This window comes from Triturus cristatus, chromosome 6 (genome assembly GCF_964204655.1).
Source record: "Triturus cristatus chromosome 6, aTriCri1.1, whole genome shotgun sequence".
Taxonomy (NCBI): domain Eukaryota; kingdom Metazoa; phylum Chordata; class Amphibia; order Caudata; family Salamandridae; genus Triturus; species Triturus cristatus.
The window spans coordinates 623,864,657-623,889,002 of record NC_140589.1 but is presented as its reverse complement, the minus strand read 5'-3'; positions in this window follow the sequence as shown (position 1 = coordinate 623,889,002).

The window sequence follows — 24,346 nt, the reverse complement described above, 5'->3', positions numbered from 1 at the left end:
GAAGATGACTGAAGCACTTTAACTCTGACGAAGCATTTTAAGGTACTGTCTGCATTCACTTAACACTGCTTTATTTCCTGTTCCCCCCAGGTCCATCAGATTTCAAGTTCTGCACTTTAACACTTTTTCTAATGAGACAGTTGCTAATTGTATCTTTTATTCTTTAATATGCTTTCGTGTTTTTTTAACTATTGTTTTACTACTTGGATTAATGCAACATTTTATATTGTAAAGATTTGTATTAATCATACAATAATACAGGAATTCGGATTCTGATTCGACTGCCAGTCCAGGTCCTCCCTGGACCGGAAACAAGAACCCTGGGACCGGTTTCGGAATAACACCCCTCACCCCAAAACAGCCACGGCCCGTATAGGGCGTGTTACCGGGGCGGTGACGTGGGGCAGAGGAGGGGCAGGGTGGGGGGTTGCAAAATGCGGCATACGGCCGATTGCAGGTAAGTTACGAAAAAAATAAAGAAAACAAATTTTGTTGCACGCGCTGCATCGCATTTGGCGATGCTGCGTACGCAACGAAATTCGTTTTTTTTTTCCTTTCGTAACTTACCTGCAAACAGCCGTATGCCGCATTTTGCAACCCCCCACCCTTCCCCTCTTCTGCCCCACGTCACCACCCCGGTAACACGCCCTATACGGGCCGTCGCTGCCCCAAAATCAGTCCCAGGATGCTTGTTTTTGGTCCAGGGAGGACCTGGCCGGGCAGTTCGGACTGGACTGTTCTCAGGAGAAACAGGGTCAAGATACTGATTTGCATATGGCTGGGTTTAAACTGGAGTGGTGAAGTGAGCTGAAGAACGATGATGGACGTAACCCAGTTCTAATGGTGGCTGAGGGTGAGTGTCTCAAAAGTTTCAGCGCTGCATCCATCATCCTATTGTGTTTGCCAGTTTTGTGGGAGACACAAAGTTCTTTGAGTTTTTGTGTTAATGTTTCTACCAGTGGGGTTTAAGGGAAGTATCTAACCAACTATCAGTAGCAGCTGGCAGGGAACAGAGGTGGCGGGCCGAGTTTGGTGGCAAACTATAAAAAATAAAAACACTTACTTCCTCACAGCCACTGGTGGCCGCCTCTCCTCCGTTGCTTTGACCTGGAAGGAGGAAACACACAGGCTCTCCTAAGCCAAAACGCTACAATGCAGCGTTGTGATTGGCCTGAGTGCCGCGGTTCAGCGCTCAGAAGGGGACAAGGAAGCCTGGGCATGTTCCCCACCAGGCTGTGCATTACAGCCTGGTGGGGAACATGCTAAGTGAACAAACCACTCCTCCCCCTGTGCCACCACCCCCGCCCTAACCCAGCCTCAAACCTACAAAAACATAAAAAGATAACAACATCATTATAATTTTTTCCCCTTTTTTCCTGCTCTGAGAGCAATGGGACGACGCTCCTCTGCCTTAGCGGAGGAGCCGCCCCTGCCAAAAAATAAAATCCCTCAGGGCTAAAATTAAGCAATGACGAAAGGACTGCAAAAATTGCAAGAAAGTCTAGACAGAACCAAGGCTTTATTTTTGTGAGGGAAGGTGGTAGCAAATTACCCACATACTACAATTTGGGTTTGAAAACATATACATTATATTAAGGCAATCTCACTCCACGTACAGCTCACATGTTTTATGATTTGAGCACTACTGATGGGCCTTACTAATACAAGGCACAATCACAACACAGTGATGGCCGGCTTGCCTAGTGACAGATTATTCATTCTAATTGTAAAAACTGTTTTAGTTTTCCTTTTTTGTTTCCTACCGCATACCATCTTGTTTGCTCCCCATATTGTGCCAAAAACCTCACTGCAGCGCATATTAGGTTTTTGACTCCTCAGAGTCAGCCTGATTTGTTTGCTCTTATGTGTGACCTAATGCAAAGTCAATTATGCCAATTAATTTAGCAAATCTTTTTCCATATTTTAGGGAAAGCATGCAACAAGGGGCTAGATTTTCTATCCACCCACAAGTGCATAAGGGTAATAAATATTTAGGGCCTGATCAGGATGTCGGGCGGACCGCCACCGACAGGGTGTTGGTGGCGGTCCGCCCGACATCCAGGGCATTGGTCCAACTGCCGCATTATGATGCTGGCTGTCAGACCGCAGAGGAAGGGGTTGAAAACTGCCACTTCTGACAGGATCCAAGATCCTGTCAGGGCGGCAGTCAGAATCATATCCATACCATGACACCGCCATAGGGATTACAATATCCCTTTCCGACTTCCTTTTCATGGTGGTCCGACTGCCTTGAAAAGGCAGCCAAAAAGTGACTATGAGAACTACACACAGGGCCCCAATCCCCTGTGGACCACTATAAAGTGGCCCTGGGGGCACATTAGTGACCCCCTACACATCGATGCACCATGTGTCAGGCACCATATGGTGCCTTGCACACGGTGCATGGATGGGCACAAAGTGCCATTTCCCACTTTGTCTTGTGCTGCGGCCCTTTTCCTGGGCTGCAGAACAAGCAGCTGTGTAAAAAAGCACATTTCCTACCACCACTAAGTCGGTCCGATCATAATTGGGCGGGCGGACCGCAGACTGATTTTCAGGTGGTCTCCTACCTGCTGTGATGGGGTTCGGCGGTCAGACCGATGACCATCGTAATAAGGGCTTAAGAGTTCCCTTCTGATTCACTTATGTTTTTTCTAAGGGGAGCCATGCAAGTTTACAAAACGAAAATTTCACTAAAAGACTGGGAAAATGAATTTTTGGGTGCTACAGTATGTTGTAGATAATGCAGAAATTCATAAATTGAGTTGGTGAGCCATGTGAAGTTACAGTGCAAGTGGCCAGTTAGAGAAAAAGTTAATGCGCAAAGCCTGATAAAAGTCAATGAAAACTTAAAAGGTAATTTTAGAAAAAGTCCTTATTTAAGCACCAACCAAATGTAAGTCAGGGCATTGAAATGCAAAATTCATGTGTGACCAAGACAATGAAATAATTTACGTTTTGGTCCATTGCAGGGTTTTAATCAGGGCAAAGAATTGGTAGCAACAGATCAAGCATGATTTTGCGAAACAAAATCCTGCTTGATTAAATCTCCTCATGTTTGTCTTACTAATAAAACAATGACTAATAATGTGGTAAATTATTAACATGGGTGACAAATATTTAGTAAAATAGGTGCAAAACAAAGCACACATTGGAAGTTTTAGTAAAAATGTGAAATGAAGCACAATATGTGTAGAAAAATGAAAGTAGTATTAATTATGTGGAGAGCATGAAAAATAAACTCTCTTTATGCGAACTGAGACATTTACTGGAGACAGAGAAATGGGAAATAATAATAATAGAAAAATACTTTTGAAAATGTTATGCATAAACGCTTATTTTCTATTCATGTAATGAAAGAGAGATATATTAATTAATCCTATGATAAATTAGAATACGTTTTTTGGAGCTAATAGAGAAGTGAAGATTTAGCTGTCGTGATGAACTTTTATGAAAATATCATCCTAACATAAAAGTATTTTATTTTCTTAGAGCGAAGTGCAATACAAATCCTATGAAGGCCTCAAAACCTTGCTTGAAATGATATTATTTTTTTTCCTAAAAATGTAGGCCTCGGAAATAAAATGTGCTTTGTCTTTCATGTTTGTTATATTTCTGTAATAGTTTGTTTAGCTGTGCACAAGTTAATCTTTAGGAATTTCCTCTTGCTTATTTACTGTGAATGAACTCATTGAAATAAAGTTACCAATCAGCGGGACGTGCCCGAGGACGTGAATAAATGTTGCGAGAATGTTTTCCTGCTTCCGTGGAAAGATGACCTCATTCGAACTAAAAATGACGTTCTTCAATGAACTTTGTCGAGCTAGTATGGTCAGATGGTGACCTTATTTTGAAAACCAACGAGAACGAGAAGAAAACTGTAAATTATACTTTTAGGAGATTGGACATTAAAATTTAGGGTATAAATATTTGTGCAAAATTGAAGTAGTTTGGGAGTAGCTGTGTCAATGAGAGGAGAGATTCGCTACTGTTTCTCTCTATACTACTCTGGCTGGCCGCTGTCTTTGCTAAACCTGTCTGAGACTGTTCTGAGGTCTTTGCACTTCATTGGCTTATGTTGTTGCTTTAGCTACACCTTTTGGCCAAGAGGTTAGCAACCTTTCTCATTGCACTCTGTGCGGAGACTCCCTAGGTTCGTATGAGATCGAATTGCATATTGACAATTGCAATGCTATATTTCCTTTTGTCTCTCTCTCTCTCTCTCTCTCTCTCTCTCACTCTTCACTCAAATGCTGGTTATTGATATTGTGTTCAATCATACAAATTGTTTCTTATATCTGTGATTTATCTGTAACATGTTGTTTATGAAGAAACTAATTATATTTGCTAATGTACAAATGTAATGACCATTCATATTCTAAAGAACTTAGATAAAAGTGACTTGATAAGTATTCAGAGTTTGTCGTCATTACTATGAGGATTTATACAGTTGTTGTTTCAGTTAGGTATTTCCTTCATTAGGGTCCTCATGAGGGGAATATTATCCATCTTTCCATTACCAAGTCCCTACTAGATCTACACAAAGATCCATAGGAGGGCCTGTTGTTGTAAGTGGTTATTGAGTTCGTATGGACAAGAACTGCTAATCATAAAAGAGTCTAGTTGGTATAAAATTAGTGATATTATTGAGGATGAGTAAAATTTCACGCAGTTCCGCTGCATCACAACCTACAAAGACAAACTAAACTAAAAACAGCTGGAGCTTTCTCCTGTAGTCTGTATGAAAATTCATTCAGGGCAAACATGTTACACAGAATCTATGAAAATGAAATATACATAGTTATGTAAGGTTTAGATTTGGGATTACAACTTGCAATCACTAAACTAAAAAGCACTCACGCAGCCATGCAAAACCTTAGTTCCATTAACCTTAAGGAAGGCACACGTGAATATAGTCTTTAAAGCACTCTATGGGAATGTATGATTTTATTTGAAAACACAAATGCCCATAGAGAGAAAAATGGAGCAGGAGAAACAAGGAGTTGAGACGAGTTGTGGTCCCCCATTGTAGGATCCTCATTTTGACTTTCTGTGTTGTTTTTCTAACATAAATGTAATCACAAAAGCGCCTTTTGGCATATATCAAACCCCTTAAATTACAGTTGGTGAATGCTTTTACAGATTATTTTCCATCATTATGCTTTGAAACTTTTATTTCAACACATTATTTGCATGCACTAGATTTCCCACATCTATAATGCCCAGGAACAGGTAAAAGAATCATTGGAAATTACTAATATTTTGAATGGTGGATTTTTGCCCTGACTGTTTTTGCAGGTTGTAGAACTGTGCTCACTTTACCCCTGCTAACCAGAGGCAACATGCCTGTGTCCCCTTTCAAGATGATGAAATCAGCATTCTCATGACAGGCATATTTCACTTTCCTAAAAGTTTATAATATATGGTACAAAAGTGTACCCATTGTGCCACCCACTGTAGTGACAGTGCAGACATGAGTGCAGGCATACCATGTGCAGCCTGTCTGTGCAGTTTTTAAACTGCAAATTTGAATTGTCAAAATAACCCCTTTTTCAGGTCTAAACCTCACTTATAAATTACCCCATGTAGGCTTTACTGCCCATAAGGCAGGGTGCATTGTATTTACTATTAGGACATGTGCATTTGTATTGTTAAACTTGCCCATAAAATGAAAATGCCCCAAAAGCTGATTTAACTGTAGTGTAGCTGGGTTGGCTGTCCCATGAGGAAGCAATGGGAAACAATATTAAATGTATTAATGTTATCTCCGGATAGGAAGCATCTACAAATTTGATTCTTAGATTTAAAAAAATATTTATTACTAGCCCAATTCACTAGTAAAGTCAGATTTGTAATAAATATTTTGGAAAAGGTGCTTTTTGAAAGTTACCTTTTTCCTGCCTAAAATCTCTAGTTGCTCATTTGCATGAGCTTCCACTGTCACCCAGGAGCTGAATATCCCCCAACACTCTGTGTGAGCTGTGTTTCAAAGCTGAAATAAAGGCTTGAGTCTAGGGAGGTGTTCTGTCCTTCTGGCAGGATAACCGTGTGGGCTGTGCCCAGGAACTTGATCAACTTGAAAGAGGCCTAACCTCTCACAGGCAAATGCTAGTTGACACCTGGGTAGGGACCTTCTTTCTTCTTACTGTCAGACTGGAATCAGTCTAAGTGGGAGAGGAGCTTCCCCCAGAACTAATTTAAAGTCACCACAGTGTGGGGTTGCTCATTTTCCTGGCCACACCTCTGAGGCAGGCACCCAGGTTCTGTACATGTGGAGTGAGATTTCACCATCTTGGATTTAAACAGACAGGTGCACTGTGGAATTGTTTGCAGCAAGGCACACTGAAAGTGCTTCAAAGTTGCCCCAGGGAACTTTTACCCTATTAGTTTGGGCCTGGCATTAATGTGGCACGCACAGGACCTTCCTAGAACAATTCCTGGACCTGTGGAAGAATAGAAGAGAGCTGGACTTGTTGTGTGTGACCTGAAAAGTGCCTAGAAGACTGGACCTGCTTTCTCTGTTGCACCTAGGATTAAGAAATGAACTCTGAGGGTCATATGGTCCTCTATAGGCTACAGGGACACAAGCTAAAAGAGGTCTTTTCTGCCACTGCCCAGTTGATCAGATCCAACTGTACTTGCTTGTACCCTGTTGCCGGCCTCTGCTAGAGTGAATCTTTGCCCTTAAGTGCTGTCCTCAAGATCCTCGACCCTTGGCTGGTGTGAAAGTAGACTCCTAACATCCTAAAACCCGGGATTTAAAATCCTTTTGACTTCAAAGTCCTCTGGAGAACCGGTATCAAGCTGACAAGCCGATCCAATGAAGGTGCATTGCCACTGGGCCAAAGTCTCAGGTTGCTCTAGCTCTAAGCTTTTCCACAGCAGCATATCTGGTTCAGCCGGACTCTGCAGAGAAGATATCTGGCCTTGTGGTGCCCTCTTCAGCTACAGCATGCAGCCTTGCCACACTGAAAGAATATGAGCTCCAAAAAAGTGACTAAGTCCAATGGTAGAAATCTTCACCGGGCGAAGATGCCAAAAGTGTTGGCCAGTGGAATACCTTCCATGGACGTGAAATTCAATTTTCTCCTGCTCTAAACTTTCCCAGCAAAAGTCAACAACTTCACTGACTCATTGTCAAGTGGCTATCTGACGATGCAGAGCTCTCTTTGGCCACAGCCTGCAGTCTTGCCCGACTGGAAGAATCTGAGCCCCGAAAAAGTACCTATGTCTAACAGTAGAATTCACCAGGTGAAGATGCCAACAGTATCAGCCAGCGGGGCACCTTCTTTGAACGTGGAATTAAAATTTACCTTGCTCAGAGCTTTCCCGCCAAAAGTAAACCGTTTCACACAGCACTCATCTAGAGGCTATCTGATACAGTGGAGCCCTCTTTGGCCACAGCCTGCTGCCTTGCCCCACTTAGGATTTTTGATTTCTATTTCAGAGACTATGGGCCAGATGTATGACCCGTTTCTGCATGCACAAATGGGTTTGCGAACCCGTTTGCACATGCAAAAACCTATTGGGCCATGTACATAGCATATTTAGCGAGTCACAATTGTTTTGCAACTCTCTAAAATGGTTTTGCGACTCACTATTTGGAAGGGGCATTCCCTTCCAAATGCCGAGTCTCTAAACCATATACAAATGTTTTGCGACCGCAATTGCGGTAGCAAAACACTCGCAATTACCCCCTACTTCAAGTAGGTAGCAATACATTCGCAAATGGGAAGGGGTCTGCAAGGGACCCCTTCCCCTTTGCAAATGCATGCAAATTCATTTTTTTAAGGGCAGGCAGTGGTCCCAGGGACCACTGCTTGCCCTTAAAAAAATGAAACGAAAATGTTTAATTTCTTTTTTTTTAATCCATCCCGTTTCCCTTTAAGGAAAACGGGCTGCATTTTAAAAAAAACAGCTTTATTTAAAAGCATTCCCAGACATGGTGGTCTACTGAGCCCAGCAGGCCACCATCCCTGGGAGGGCTGGCATTCCCAATGGGCTCGCAAATTGCGAGAGGCTCATTAATATTAATGAGCCTCACAATTTGCAACCCCATTTGGAATCGCAAACAGTGTCAAACACAATGTTGTACATTTCAGTAGGCGACTCGCACTGTGTCGCAAATTGCGAGGCGCTAAATGAAATGGCCGTACATCTTGCCCTATGTCTAAAGGAAAAACTTCCTACCAGGCTGAACCTGGTTTCTGTACTCAAGCCGCATCAGCCTTAATTTGCTCCTAGGTAACAGTCAAGTGCAACTAGATGACCCCAGATAAACATGTCTACATGTTAACACAAGGGTTCCAGAAGTGGTCCATATGAAGTTAATTTACCTTGGGTGGGGTGTATATGGTCAGGGCCCTAGGGTTCTTTTTGCTTTAGAACTCAAATTCATTTATATTAAAAAATCCAGTGTTCAACCCAGTTCTTGTGACTAGGTTGATAAGAGCCATAGTCCCTGCTAAAAGGTCACCCTTAAATTTCTTATATTGTTCCTGAACCAAAAGTTGCCAGAGATTCTTGGGCCAGTAAGAGGTAGTATCTTGGACCAAAATCTCCCAACCTTATCCGCAGGTTTGATAACAATGTTAGAGCTAACTTTCAAACCCAAAGTAGCAATATTTTCTTCTGTGGGAACATTGTAGTTTATACATTTTCTCTATTCACTTAGGATATTAATATCTGTAAGCACCAGTTTCTCAAAGGTCAAAATCTCAGCTAGAATGGTATGAAAGTGTGAGTTAAAGTGTACGGAATGCACAGTCTAGTAGCATCCCTAGATACACTACCAAAATAGTATTTAGGCCTGTTTTGCTGAAAAAATCTGTGAAGTTTCATTTTGATTGAAATAAGTAATGTCTGTTAGTGGGTACAAAGCTCAACCCTTGGCTGAGGAGAGCAATCTCAGGGTACAACAAATTATGTTTTAGAGATTGAAAATCTATGAAACCTGTTTAGACTGATCAAAACGAGTGTGTGTACCACCTGATATTCACCATATGTATCATTCCCTCCAAGTCTGTCTCTGCTTCTATGTGTCTTGTTGGTAATACCTTTGTTGGTAATAACTCTGTTCACCGGAGAACCACTCTTTCCCTTTTTGCAAGGTAGGCCCTGTCCACACCTGGTTCTCTGTAAAAGAGGCAAATTCACTCTGTCAAGCAGATAGGAACCTGGAGATGATAAGAAGGTGGTTGTGCTGTGTTGTGGATTGATATCAAAGTCAGAACCTTCTGAAAATGAAGTATCAGAAAAAGTAACAAATCGTGTGGGACAATTTCAACCTGTGTTGGTGAATCTACCAAATTTGTCCTGTTGGTAATTATCATCAGAAAAATAGATTTAGGTCACAAGTTTGTCAAAGTTATGTATATCTTTGACACGTTTGTCTAATTTTTCTTGTTCAGTAATTGCTGTGAACTTGGCAGTTGGGCTCTCAAGAGATGCCAGTGCTTCTTTAGCATTGGTGCCTAATCATCCAAAATCTCTTGTGTAAGATCACTAATTTCCTTCTCGAGTTTGCATATCTGTTCACAGGCAGTGTCTACTCCTAGCAGCAGTAAGTGTTGGGCACATTTGTTAGCTACAAAGCTAAAGTTTTCTCTGAATTTTGAGTCATATGTAAAAATGGCCGTCTCATTTTAGACCTGTAGGTAACTGTGAGGTTTGACTAAAGGTAGTGGGTAATTAAATGCCCATGTAATAGAGTGTATATCACTTACATTTCCAATGTCTCCAATCTTTCAACTTTACATTGTAGGGTATTATCTATCAAAGAATCTTTTAACAATTCATCAGTTAATTCTTTTGAATAAGAAAGAGTATCCTTCTCATATACAACAAAAAGGAATATTTCTCAGTACAATGCCGATGCACAAGGAATTGATAAACAAAAATGGCCATCACAGCCATTTTTGTCTCATGCAATGAATGACTAGGAAAAGATTTTTGGGAGGATCCAGTATTATAAATAATGCAAAAATACAGACATTTATAAACCAAGTACGTTCTCCATGTAATAACGTTGTACAAGTGCTCAGTTGAGAAAAAAAAATGTGGAGAGCCAGATTACAGTGAAAAAAAAGTGGAATAGTATTTTTACAAACAGTCCTTTACCCACCAACTGAACGTAACAACTCATGTGTGACCAAGACATTGAAAAAATGTCAATGTTTTGCCCTATCACATCAATTTAATTGAATGACCTTTGTTAGGACACAGGACAAGTAGCAGTCTAAAAAGGCAACAACTGCCCTTCAAATTGGTGATTGTTATGATAGATGCTATGTATGCCATACCAAAAACAGCAGGAGCTTTTATTTGTAGTTTATATGAAAACTCATTAAGGGCAAACATGTCACACAGAATCTACCAAAAACAAATATTCACAGATATGAATGGTGTACATTCATGATTATCACACAAAATCACCAAACTAAAAATCAGACAATAAAGGCACATAAATGTAAGTCTCTGGAGAGAATAAGAGAGAAGAAGAAAAACGATTCATGAATATGGAGAGATAAAAAGAGTCAAGCACCCTGTGTAGAAGCCAAGGATGAAAGAAAACTCACCAACATATTACATAGTGTAAATAAAAGTTTCTCATGACCTGTAGTTCCTTAGATGCTCTATAAAGAGACAAAGGGCCTGATATGTATCGTGGCAGGACTACCGTCATCACTCCGTGGCAGAGTATCCAAGTACTCCATCAAGCTGATTGTATTACACACAGCCTATTTGGATGTATGGAAGCTTAATCTCCACCTGCGTCGACAGAGAGTTTACCATCTCGTACACAGCCCACCGCTGCTAACGCAGCGGACTCCAATGCTGGTGAATAGTACTCCACAACGTCAGGGTGACAGGGTTGCACTGAGTATATTTAAATTTCACAGTTGAGCTGGTGGTGTTTTAGCGGTGTGTTGCCGATGGAGGGAGTCTGTCTCGGGATGCGGTCAACAATGCACCATCATTGTGGCTATTGCATGGATGCTAGTATCCCACACCTGATGTCTCTTGGCCAATTGTAAACACCTGCATACCACACTGTAAAATACACTCCTTTTCAGACCATGATCCTTTGCCATTCCACTGCAGCACAAAATTGGAAAGCCACACCTTTGTGGACATTGACGTCAGTTTTTATCTCATTTCCCTCTCTCTTGTCCCTTTTTTCTCCTTACAGTCAGCAGCGGTGAGCGGTGTATGGACCCACTTTAGTTTTCCCATATTTTAGCAGAACGGTACGTTGTAACCCACATTTGCTTTGCATAGCCACACGTCACACATTTATTTTTGTGCCACAATATTATTTTAGAAATAGACTACAAATGTTATTATTGTTATTCAGTTCTCCGGCTGGAATTTAGTCTGAACTTTTTGTACAAGGTCAATCAACATTGTGCCCTGTTTTGCTGTGCTTGGTAAAGCAAAAGCTCAAAACACACATACACAACAAAAGTGCAGCTTTTGTTTTCCAGCAGGGCATTTCTTATCACATAAACTGAGATTTGCCCTTTGAAAAACAGAGATAAGGATTCTTGCTGAGGAAAATGTTCCAGGCAGGACACGCTAGCTTTGTGCAATGTGAGATGCAGATCAGTTAACTACAAATGCTAGGTATGGGGGCGAGTTCTAATCCCAGAGATTATTGATATATCACTATGCGCACATTGTGAGGGTAGGCCTAGACAGATATATAATTAACCATGATAGGGCTTCTTATTGTAGACCATTTCCTCGTGATGCTGATTACTATGCACAGTTTTATATGTTTTCTAATTGCAGTTGCATCATAATTGAGCACAATAGTTTCAATAAATATTGTAAACTTTCCTCATGCCTTTCTTTTGTCTATTATGGACATGCATCAGTGAGAAAATGAAAGATGATGATCTGTTTCCACGTTTTCCCTGGGACCTAGAGAGTTGTGTTCTGGAGAGTCTATTTACCTATTACTCTGGTAAGGTTAGGAGGGCTGGTAAGGCACTATGAGCTAGTCGGATTTGGGTCCATAGGTACTGAAGTTGTATGGTGACTCAGTCTCTACATTCTCATGTCCTGTGATATCAGACACAGTCTGTTTCCCAAAGAAATCCCTGCAACAGAGGACCAGAGAACTGATGGTGGTTCTCCTAGCCCCCTTCACAACTTTTCCCCTGGGAGGAGAAGGTCTTGCAGATCCTACATCCCGAAGGCTTGACAGGAATGCCTGGTGGAGTGGAGAATGGTAAGTTGTACTTTATAGAGTCTCACTAAACCAAAATGTCCTGTTTGTTTTTAACCAAAACCAACACTGGAGGTAGGCCGAAAGCAGTAAAGCGGGGCCTCTAATAATAGATAACAACAAAACTGCTAGTACTGCAACTAATCTTAAACCTCAAATTCACTTATGAGGGCACATCTTGGGGAACAACAAAATGCGTCTAAGACCTTTGTTTTCGTCGAATTAATCGATTAATTTATTTATTTTTATTTACATTTTTAACCTTCCATTTTCCAGAAAACATCAAGGATTAAACCATCCATTAATGGAACCTTATTTGAACGAAATTCTTCACACCATTCATTTGTTCACTCCAAACACTCTGATCTCACACACCATTCACTAATCACATTCAGCCATTCAAAAACATACATGTACAAAATTAGCAAAATTTGACTTGAAAACACACGTCAAATTCTTTTTGTCTAGACCACAGAAGAAATTACTAGACTAAGTAATCCCTATATTTGTTTCTTTTTTGAAACATTCAAAATTCTTATGGTCACTTCAAAAGGTCTACGCGTTTCAAGACCCCTTCATTCCTGGGGCTCTCATCAGGACCTGTAAGTTAAAATGACAAAAAACCTTTTTCAGTAAAAATAGACACCCGAAACCTCCTCAGAGCACCTAAATACTTCAATTATAACTTGATTTACCTCAATAGAATGAAGATAAGATCAGCCGATCTACCAAGTTGTGGAATCTGGAATTGAAGAAATAAATAAAGCGGAATTGTGGCAGTAGTCAAAAAGCTGTGTTAATGTTACAATCACACATTCAATCTTATTAACTTACATTATGTTTTCATTGTTTGAAGTCAGATGGTGACTTGAATTGTTCACGAGTTGGAAAACCGTAGTTCAACAATATCTGACGAGGAATTAGCAATGTAGTCTCTTGCCAACTGAAAGAGGTATGAATAGTCCTTTACGTATTTAATTGTAGGAACAAAGTCAAGTACGTTTAAGATTGTTATGCTTTAAAGTAAGGTACCTTAATTGAACGCGAGACAATCTTTAAGCCGAGTCCAAAAATCAACCGGTCTTCATTTTCTTTGTTAAGAACTGTGAGGAATGAACGATAGCATTAACGTTCTTAACTTTCGCGTATATTCGTTATTTTATTTGGAAGCCTATAGTACGAGAATACCTGAGTCTTCTCCTCGTCAATTGTGGTATCCGTTGGTTGATGCTGACGCTAATCACGTGTCAGTGCGTAGTGTGAATATTCTTATTTACTTTGGGAGACATAGAAGACAGACCTTCAGTAAGGAGATCTTAAGTAACCCATGTAGTATATCCCGGTTTGCATTAATAAATGCATTAAAGAATTTAATTCAGCGTTGAAAAATGTGTAAATAAACCGTAAGGTTTATTATAGAAAAGGGTATAACTTTATTAATACTCGTGAAAATTACGTTCCTGAAAAGGGGCGATGAGATGTTAGTATTCACTATATCATCCATAGAAGGCAGACTTTGAATGGAGGGATCTTCAGTATCTCATGCAGTGTATCCCAAATAGCGTGCAATTTATTGTTGAAGAGGATGGAACTTTATTAGTACTCGTGAACAATTCACGTTCCTGACTAGGACGGTGGAAAAACTTTGACATAATGTAGGCAAACGAAATTTTAGCTCAGTTTATAGAGCTCAGAGAGCTCGTTGAGCCCATTGATGGCTGTGTTGAACTTCAATATTAACTTTGCTTCTCTTCTGGATAGTTTAAGTTCCAGGTCGCCACCTCTTTCATCTCGTTCAACTTTAGAGATCACTGTCCATTTGAGGTCTTTGATTTGATGATTATTAGCTTTTCAATGATTTACTAATGGAGCTGATTGGACATTTTTGTTGATTCGTGATTTGTGTTGAGACACTCTTATTCGGATTTCTTGACTTGTTTTACCTATATATAATAGGTTACAGGGGCAATGTATCCCGTAGATAACAAACTTACTTTTACAATTGGTAAAAGATTCATGTTTCCAAAAAATAAAATTGTATTCAAACAATGTTCCCTCTTCTGTAGACTCGCAACAAATACATGTTCCACATTTATGATGGCCTTGTACTGGTGGAAGTCCTACATAATCCCGTAGGGAAGTTTGTTTGTCTTTCGGCATTGCTGCTCGTACAATTTGATTCACTATGTTGCGATCTTTTTTAAAAGCAAAGAGTGGGTTTTGCTTTAATGAAGGGTCAAGATTTTTTATCTGATGCCAATTTTGAATAATTGCTTTTTTCAAAATGTTTGAATTGGGACAAAATGTGGAGACACAGACAATGCTTTCTAGTGGTGGTTTTTCTGTCTTTTTAAGCAGCTCTCCTCTTGGAGTCCACCATGCTCTTTTCATTGCTTTTTTCAAAAGTCTCTTCGGAAAACCTCTTTTTTTCAGACTATCAAGTAGTTTAGTAGAGTGTAACATATATTCATCCTTGAAATGGCAATTGCGTCTTACACGTAAAAATTGCCCATATGGCAAATTTTCTCTTAAATTTCTCGGATGATTACTTGTAAAGTGTAGTGTCTTATTTCGATCAGTTGACTTTTTGAATAAAGTGGTCACAAGTCCATTGTCAGATGGATACACCTCCACATCTAGGAATGGGATCTTTATTTTAGAATGGTTCAAACTAAATTTTATATCTTCAGTGCGATTATTTAGCCAGCAATTAACTGTTTTGAGATTTTCTTCTGTGCTGGTCCATGTCATAAACACATCATCAATATAACGAGTCCATTTCCCAATGTATTGAAAAAAAGGATTATCGTTATAGATAAATTTCTCTTCAAATTTGGCAATGAAAAGTACTGCTAGCTCGGGTGCAAATGGACAGCCCATTGCTACTCCTTTGACTTGAAAAATAAAACTCACCGTTAAAGTTAAAATAATTTTTCTTTAACGCGAAACTCGCTAGTTCCATGATGAACTCTGTGGGTACTTTGGGGCTGAGTCTACTTTTCAAATATGAGCAAATCACTGAAAGTCCTTCATCCTGCGGTATCTGTGAATATAAGGAGACCACATCTAGTGTGAGTAAATGATGTATGCCTTGTTCAAAATTTATTAGTGTCAATTTATTAATGAAGTCTGTTGTGTCACATAAAAAAGATGGTACTTCAAAGATAAATGGTTTTAAGAAGTGATCTACAAATTTGGAGATTGGTTCCAACAAGGATTCGCAACCAGATATGATAGGTCTTCCTGGCAGTGACGTATCATTTTTATGTATCTTTGGAAGTACATAAAACAGAGGGATCCTCGGATTTTTGTTTTGTAAGAAATCATGTTCTTTTTTTGAAAGAAAACCTTGCTGGAGTCCGTTGTCAAGTATTGGAAATAAGATGTTTTGTAATTCAAAAGTTGGATCTTTATCAAATTTTCGATAACATTCTATGTCACTCAGCTGTCTCATGACCTCAGTTCGACTATATAACTGAGGTCATGAGACACTTTCAAAAAAAGAACATGATTTCTTACAAAACAAAAATCCGAGGACCCCTCTCTTTGCTTTTAAAAAAGATCGCAACATAGCGAATCAAATTGTACGAGCAGCAATGCCAAAAGACAAACAAACTTCCCTACGGGATTATGTAGGACTTCCACCAGTACAAGGCCATCATAAATGTGGAACATGTATTTGTTGCGAGTCTACAGAAGAGGGCACATTGTTTGAATACAATTCTATTTTTTGGAAACATGAATCTTTTACCAATTGAAAAAGTAAGTTTGTTATCTACGGGATACGTTGCCCCTGTAACCTATTATATATAGGTAAAACAAGTCAAGAAATCTGAAAAGAGTGTCTCAACACAAATCACGAATCAACAAAAATGTCCAATCAGCTCCATTAGTAAATCATTGGAAAGCTAATAATCATCAAATCAAAGACCTCAAATGGACAGTGATCTCTAAAGTTGAACGAGATGAAAGAGGTGGCGACCTGGAACTTAAACTATCCAGAAGAGAAGCAATGTTAATATTGAAGTTCAACACAGCCATCAATGGACTCAACGAGCTCTCTGAGCTCTATAAACTGATCTCAAATTTCGTTTGCCTACATTATGTCAAAGTTATTCCACCGTCCTAGTCAGGAACGTGAATTGTTCATGAGTACTAATAAAGTTCCATCCTCTTCAACAATAAATTGCACGCTATTTGGGATACACTGCATGAGATACTGAAGATCCCTCCATTCAAAGTCTGCCTTCTATGGTTGATATAGTGAATACTAACATCTCATCGCCCCTTTTCAGGAACGTAATTTTCACGAGTATTAATAAAGTTATACCCTTTTCTATAATAAACCTTATGGTTTATTTACACATTTTTCAACGCTGAATTAAATTCTTTAATGCATTTATTAATGGAAACCGGGATATACTACATGGGTTACTTAAGATCTCCTTACTGAAGGTCTGTCTTCTATGTCTCCCAAAGTAAATACGAATATTCACACTACGCACTGACACGTGATTAGCGTCAGCATCAACCAACGGATACCACAATTGATGAGGAGAAGACTCAGGTATGCTCGTACTATAGGCTTCCAAATAAAATAACGAATATACGCGAAAGTTAAGAACGTTAATGCTACCATTCATTCCTCACAGTTCTTAACAAAGAAAATGAAGACCGGTTGATTTTTGGACTCCGCTTAAAGATTGTCTCGCGTTCAATTAAGGTACCTTGCTTTAAAGCATAACAATCTTAAACGTACTTGACTTTGTTCCTACAATTAAATACTTAAAGGACTATTCATACCTTTTTCAGTTGGCAAGAGACTACATTGCTAATTCCTCGTCAGATATTGTTGAACTACGGTTTTCCAACTCGTGAACAATTCAAGTCACCATCTGACTTCAAACAATGAAAACATAATGTAAGTTAATAAGATTGAATGTGTGATTGTAACATTAACACAGCTTTTTGACTACTGCCACAATTCCGCTTTATTTATTTCTTCAATTCCAGATTCCACAACTTGGTAGATCGACTGATCTTATCTTCATTCTATTGAGGTAAATCAAGTTATAATTGAAGTATTTAGGTGCTCTGAGGAGGTTTCGGGTGTCTATTTTTACCGAAAAAGGTTTTTTGTCATTTTAACTTACAGGTCCTGATGAGAGCCCCAGGAATGAAGGGGTCTCGAAACGCGTAGACCTTGTGATGTGACCATACGAATTTTGAATGTTTCAAAAAAGAAACAAATATAGGGATTACTTAGTCTAGTAATTTCTTCTGTGGTCTAGACAAAAAGAATTCGACGTGTGTTTTCAAGTCAAATTTTGCTAATTTTGTACATGTATGTTTTTGAATGGCTGAATGTGATTAGTGAATGGTGTGTGAGATCAGAGTGTTTGGAGTGAACAAATGAATGGTGTGAAGAATTTCGTTCAAAGAAGGTTCCATTAATGGATGCTTTAATCCTTGATGTTTTCTGGAAAATGGAAGGTTAAAAATGTAAATAAAAATAAATAAATTAATCGATTAATTCGACGAAAACAAAGGTCTTAGATGCATTTTGTTGTTCCCCAAGATGTGCCCTCATAAGTGAATTTGAGGTTTAAGATTAGTTGCAGTACTAGCAGTTTTGTTGTTATCTACTGTTTGTTTTTAAGGCAGCTGGTGCCAATGTGGTCTGCACGTATTTTTGGAAACATAGAAACCTCAAAGCATCATATATTTAGGATTGTTTGATTGAATGTATTGTGTTGTATCTAAGATTACAGGTTCCATTCTCCATTACATTTCACATGATGGTATGGTGCCTGTTAGTGAATGAACACCCTATAAATAGATTACCTACATGTGTTTTTCAGATTTTAAATGTCTGTCCTATTTCAACTGCATATTTTCAACACGTATGCTCCACTAACCATTTTGCAAGTGTTGTGAAGGGATCTTTGGAATGACTACAACTACCATGATGCCCTGTTTCTGTTTTGTGAAAATAATATTGCAATGTTATTTTGCTCATTCTCTCTTGTCTAACATATTTACACATATGGTAAAGTTTTATGTAATAATCAAAATCTATTTACTGCTCTCTTCTGGAAATAGTTTGTGTTGTATTCTGTATGTTGTTCTGTTCGGCTCTACTAATTGAATTGATGTAATGAGTTTCACAAATCAAAGTGTGATGACCCAAAACTTGTAAGGTATGTAAATTTGTATGCTGAATGTAAGTGGTGTCTTAAAAAATGTACTCTGCACGGTTCCTATTATGACTAATGCCAAACACCCTTCCAAGTTGTGTAATTGTCTGTTTTGTATTCCGCTAGGCTTTGGAACGGTGAAATGCACATATCACCTCTCAACTGTGTTGTGCTGAATGGTTTGTAGGTGTCATGTATACTTCAAAGTATTTTTTTGTTTACATTTCAGGACACCTTATTACCTGCTTATATGAAGTAGCTTTATCTGCAATTTAAGATGTTTGGGCACTTTGTTTAATACCACTGAAAGGTATAATCATAATATTAAATTTCTTTTTCACTTGTAGGTTTCTAAATTGTTTGTCTCAAAATAATTAGATATATATTCCACACTTTTGCACATACAATTATTCTTAATAGGTTCAACAGCCAGAGCACATGGCCAGATATCTGCCACTGAAGATACCTTCACTCCAGACCAGTATCAAGCCTTCAGTGAGGACACCACTCCTGCAAGTCTGTATGAAGAAGAGGGGCCTGGTCCATCTGGTCTGCCAGGGCAGTCGGCTACAATGAGTCTCACTCTGCCCACAACTACACCTCCCACCCCAGCTGTAACAACACATCAGCAAATGGAAACCTCACCTTCCTGTGTCATAACCAACTTAACTTTGATCTTTTGCTCCCCAGTCTTGGCTGCTGTTGAGACACCACCACCTACAAGTCAGCCAGGATCCAGTGGGCTAGGGAACACTGGGGCAAAGGCACAGGTTAGAGGGGGTAGGGGTCATGGGAGGGATTTAGTTGGCCAGCATAGTGAGGCCACTGGTTGTCCTGTCACCCAGGCCACCCTCAACCAAGTCTTTGGATCCATCCATAAGTCCCAAGACATGATGGGCCTCATACTCACAGATCTCTAGGACATGACACAGTTGCAGAGGGAGCACAATGTGCAGATGAATAATATCAACTCCCATTTGGGATCCCTGACTGCTGTGCTGCATGACATTTACACACATATGTGCAGGGCTTTCCCAGCACCATCTACCCCTTTCTGTGGTCCTACAACATCTGGCCTAAGAAAATCTGCCACAGCGATAAAAAAGGGAAGCCCTTCCACAAGAAGAAACACCTGGCCCCACCCCAGTCCCTGCAACTGTGGATCCCCCATCCCTGCAGGAAGGTACATCCATCCAGTCTACCAGCAGGAGAGGATGACAAGACCTCTACCAACACTAGCAAGAGACACCAAACCTAATTTCCTCCAGTGTGGGACTGCCTTTTACTCTGAGGACTATTTTCCGGATACATTTACCTTTCTGAAGCCAGTTATATTTTGGACATTGGATGTCAAACAATTGTGGCTCTTCAAGAATGGTTTCATTCACCAAGAATGACTTGTTCTTTTTTGATTTGCTTTTTCATTCTCATCTTGTTTTAATTCATTAGATTTTGTTTACAAAAATCAAAACTCACATAGTCAAAGACTGGTTTTGTATTTCTCATCTCAATTAATTCATGTGATTCCTTCCATCATAATTACAATGTCAAAAAGCAAATGATTGTGTAATCATAAATGAATTGCAATTGTGTAATGTTTCTCTCAATTTCTCAACCATGACAACAACATACAAATACCAATAACTTATCAACTAGTAATGTATTACTTTTGGCAAAGGCATGTCTGTCAACATGTTCACCAACATAACAATCCCTACATAACACAAATAATCAGTGCCATTTTCTGATTGCCATTCCATACCATGCCACCATTGAAGAAGGGGCTATAACAAAATCAATCTGATCAATAGGCAAATTATTATTGATTGATGTCATCAACTGGAGCTAGATCATCTGGCTCATATAAGCAATCCCAAATCAATGACACCAATAGACAATCATGACAATCATGGAATTACTACATTTTGTAGACACAGGATCAATCCAATACACTCTCCCAGTGGTGTGCTACAAGAGGTTTGTCCTACAATGATGACACACAGCAAGAACTTCACACACGTTACACTAAATGAGGATTTAGGCAATGTGAAGGGAGATTAGAAGCATTGGCTCCCCCACCACATGTGGCTGGAGCAGTTGATGGCACACATATTACTTTTTTACCAACATATGACAGAGAATGAGTCCAATGTAATCTTCAAAACTTCCATTCAATTACTGTGCAAGTTGTCTTGGTACAAGAAATGTACACCCATAGTCTGTGTGTGTCTTTACCAGGATCAACCTACAGTCCGTTTGTATTACGAACAGCACCATATAACTAAGATATCTAAAACAGATTAAAACAAAAAGATGAGTAATTAAACATAACAAAATAGATACAATACAAAGTCATCTTTTTGAGGACACATTTTCAAAAAGCAATCAGAGATAAACAGTGAAAATGAACACATTAGTTAAAGTGCCAAAACTTTGAACAACAGAGACCTGTGGCCTTTATTGCCCTGAACTTGCCCTTCCTGAACAATGTTCAGCACATATATATCTTTTTCCGCATTACGTCAATAGTTGGTTTAATAGTTAATGTGATGATATGTAAAGATGTACTTACACTCATGTGAAGACGTTGTCATTGAAATCCTGATGTATGTCAACTCCTTCCTCCTCACCACTATCATCTTTATTTGGCATTTCAGGATCCTCACCATGTGGCTCTTCATGGTCTCAATCTTCTGCGATGTAAGGCATGTTCCATCGCAGAGCTATGTTGTGCAGCATGCAGCAGGCCATGGTGATCTGACACATCTTTTCAGGTGGGTAGAGGAGGCCTTCACCAGTTTTCTCAAGACAACAAACTCTGGCCTTTAGGAGCCCAAAAACACGCTCCACTGGCCTCCGTGTTCTCCCATGGGCCTCATTGAAGCAGACTTGGCCTGGCATTATTGGATTCCTTAGCAGTGCCAACAACCATGTTTAGTTAGTATAAGCTGAGTCTCCTAGATGGTGAAAATAAAAGTGCCAAATAAGTAACACAATTTCAAATTATCCAACTTGGAATTACCCAAACAATATCATGACAGATTGTACTTACCAACAAGCCAGGCCCTCTCAGGTTCAAATTGTGACATTTGCAGGGGTTTGCTGCTGTTCCATAGTAAAAAGGAATCATGGGTTGATCTGGGGAAATGCACAAAGACGGTTGTGATGCACAAATCGGTTAAGCAAACAACTTGCACATTGATTGAATGGAAGTTCTTCCGATTCCGGTGGACTTATTCCCTGGCACGTGGTGGCATTAAGGCAATATGTGTGCCATCAATTGCTCCAACCACATGTGGAAGGTGACCAAAATCATAAATATCACCCTTCACATTGGCAAAATCTTCATGTCGTAGAAACTGGATGAAGCTGTTGATGCGTGTCATCATTGAAGAAAGAACTTCTTGTAGCACACCACTGAAAGTGACAGTGTATTGGAATGATCCTAAATGAAGTGCTGCTATGTGTTTGACAGTTGGTGTAATAGATGTGGAATTTCTATTGTGAGGCATAAGATCTAGCCCCAGCTGATGACATAAATCCAGTATAGTTTGCCTTATCAATCAGAATGTTTTGATAATGTCAGGTTCTTCAATGGTGGCAAGGGCTGGAAATGGGCGGAACACTTAAAGCAATCATCTCCTCACTCTCACTCAGTTCATATGTCTGTATTAAAAAAGGTTTTTTAACATTTAAAATCATTTACCACATATTCATTTTGATAATTAACACAAATGTCATGTGTTCCAAAAAGTTTATATGGTTATCAACATACATAAAATAACATGATTTTGTTAATTTTGCATCACAAATAATAATTATGAACTGTGACATTTGTTTATAAAAAAGAATGTGTAAATAATACATTTTAAATTTATTTTTTACAAATTATTTAAAAAACAAATTCTACCAAAATGCCATCAACTGAAGTGTAAACTACACCGTGCAACTATCGCATTTAACCATAGTAACACACTACATATGAATGTTCATTTTGAAACCCACAAATGATCTTCGATTTTTGAATATGTAAACAAAGTAGCCACCATTTTGAGAGGTTGTGACGCATTAAACACTTACAAACACATGACTTGACCATCTAAAATAGCCACCTCCTGACCTCACTGTCAGGACATTTGGAATTAGTCAACCGTGGTGGAAGTTGACCGCCTAGAGGGTGTGAAACTCGACAACGGACCAGCCATAGGCTAACGTGTGTGAAAGCAATGTAGGACAGCTAATGGATGTGTCCGTCGCCGTAGACATTTGTGTACATCGTGCACATGTACGCTGTTTTTTAAAAAGGCCCACTTGCCTCCTTATACAATACCTCCTCTACTTTTGCTGCTGTTTCTGACTTCTGGGAGCCACAATGCCAGGAAGTGCAAGTGACAGGGCCCCAGCCTTCTCTCCTGAAGAGCTGGAGTTGCTAGCAACTCCGGTTCTGTCCCAGTAAAGCCTGCTCTGTGGCTCACTAGAGGAACAGGTACAAGTTTAAAATGTATTTGTAAATCTGTCTAACTGTTTTTTTATACATAGGCTAGAATGACATTTTGAGTTCCTGAGTGAATTGTAGCGATGGAAGTGAGGTGTCATTTATGTTTTACATTACATAAAACAATGATGGTGTGAGTTTTTAAAGCACATTATGAGGTCATCAGAGTGATTGGTTCATTTTCCATAACCAACCACCCGTGCAGATAGTGCATCAAGATAGGTCCTGAAGAATTGCCGAGTGATTTACACACATAAGGCAAGAAACATGTTGACCATGACTACTCACATATAGACACCTCCAACCATTATAATCACTGGTATCCCTATTCTGGTTTTAATTGAGAAGAGTGGGCTCGCAGGTTAAAATTCATTTTGGAACACCACCTCGCCTCATTTTATTTCTCCTCACATCACCCCACATCTACACCACTAGGCCCCTCACACGTACCTCACCTATACGGCTTGGTGAAAGATCTCCAACAAAGGGCCCCTCATAGGGTGCCCCTCAGGCACTGCAGCGCAGGCCTGACGAGGAGCAAGCCCTATGATGAAGCATGACACCCAAATGGGTGTGTGAGGGCCACACTTCCCAAATTGGGAGACACCCATACTCCACTACTGAGTAAGGGTGTTGACCAATCTAGCTTCCTTCTCTTCTTTCCTCACCCTACAGGAACTGCATACTCCTTTGGTGCTACATTGTATTTATTGGGGCCTGTATGCTGGACCTATCTGCGCCCCTTCTCCCTCATTTGTATTGAGTACTCATTTAGATAGTCACTGACCCCACACACACTGCAAGACACATGTTATATTTTATCTGCACTGCCAGCAACAGAATCAAATACAGCCACACCACCAGACTCACCTGGACAGACCATGCAATCATCCTAATCACCTACACAGTAGCCCTAGCCATGCCAGCAGACCAATCAGCACCTCTCACCGCAGCTGAAACAGGGTTACTGAGAGCGACCTCCTCAAACATCAAACAAACCGGCAAAAAACTCACCATTTGGCTCTACAACATTGTCGACAAAGCTGCCCCCAGCAAACCACCAAATCAATCAATCAATCAATCAGTGACTTATAAAGTGTGACCACTCACCCATGAGGGTCTGAAGGTGCTGGTGGGGGGGCTTAGTCTGCAGTTCAGTCAAGGAGCCAAGTTTCAAGGTACTTTCTGAATTGTGGCAGCGATGGTGATTGCCTGGTGTGCAGAGGCAGGGAGTTCATGGTCTTCACAGGGAGGTAGGAGAAGGATATTCCTCCAGCTGTGGTCTTGCGGATCTGTGGGATGGTGGCCAGGGCCAGTTGGGTGGGGCAGAGATGTCTGGTGGGGGTTTAGAAGGAGAGGTGGTGGTTGAGGTATGCAGGTCCAGCGTTATGGAGGGCTTTGTAGGCATGCGTGAAAAACAAT